Raw genomic sequence first — 668 nt, 5'->3', positions numbered from 1 at the left:
ACCACCAAAATAGAAAACGATAGGCCAATATCTCTCATGAACATAGATGCAAAAATCCTGAATAAAATACTGACCAATAGAATCCAACCATACATCAAAGAAATAATTCACCATGACCAAGTGGGATTCATAACAGGTATGCAAGGATGGTTCAACATAAGGAAAGCAATTAATGTAACTTATCAAATTAAAAAAGCAAAGAACAAAAACCACATGAAAAGGCTTTTGAGAAATTCCAACACTCTTTCCTGATTAAAACACTCAGCAAAATAGGATTAGCAGGGAATTTCTTCAACATAGTAAAATGTATTTCTGCAAACCCAAGAGCCCACATTATTCTCAATGGAGAGAGGTTAAAGGCATTCCCTTTAAGAACAGGAACTAGGCAAGGATGCCCACTGTCATCTCTCTTATTTAATATTGTTCTGGAAGTCTTAGCGATGGTAATAAGACAAGAGAAGGGAATAAAAGGTATCCAAATTGGCAAAGAGGAGGTAAAATTATCTCTCTATGCAGATTATATGATAGTATACTTAGAAAACCCTAAAGACTCAGCAAGAAAACTATTGTGCACAGTGGACCAATTCAGCAAAGTAGCAGGATACAAGATCAACATACAAAAATCAATTGGATTTCTCTACAGTGACAAAGAGAATACAGAGCCAGAA

The sequence above is a fragment of the Elephantulus edwardii genome, unplaced genomic scaffold, assembly GCF_000299155.1.
Source record: "Elephantulus edwardii isolate Elephantulus edwardi_28Jun2011 unplaced genomic scaffold, EleEdw1.0 scaffold00273, whole genome shotgun sequence".
Taxonomy (NCBI): Eukaryota; Metazoa; Chordata; class Mammalia; order Macroscelidea; family Macroscelididae; genus Elephantulus; species Elephantulus edwardii.
Note: the sequence above shows the minus strand (reverse complement) of the source record.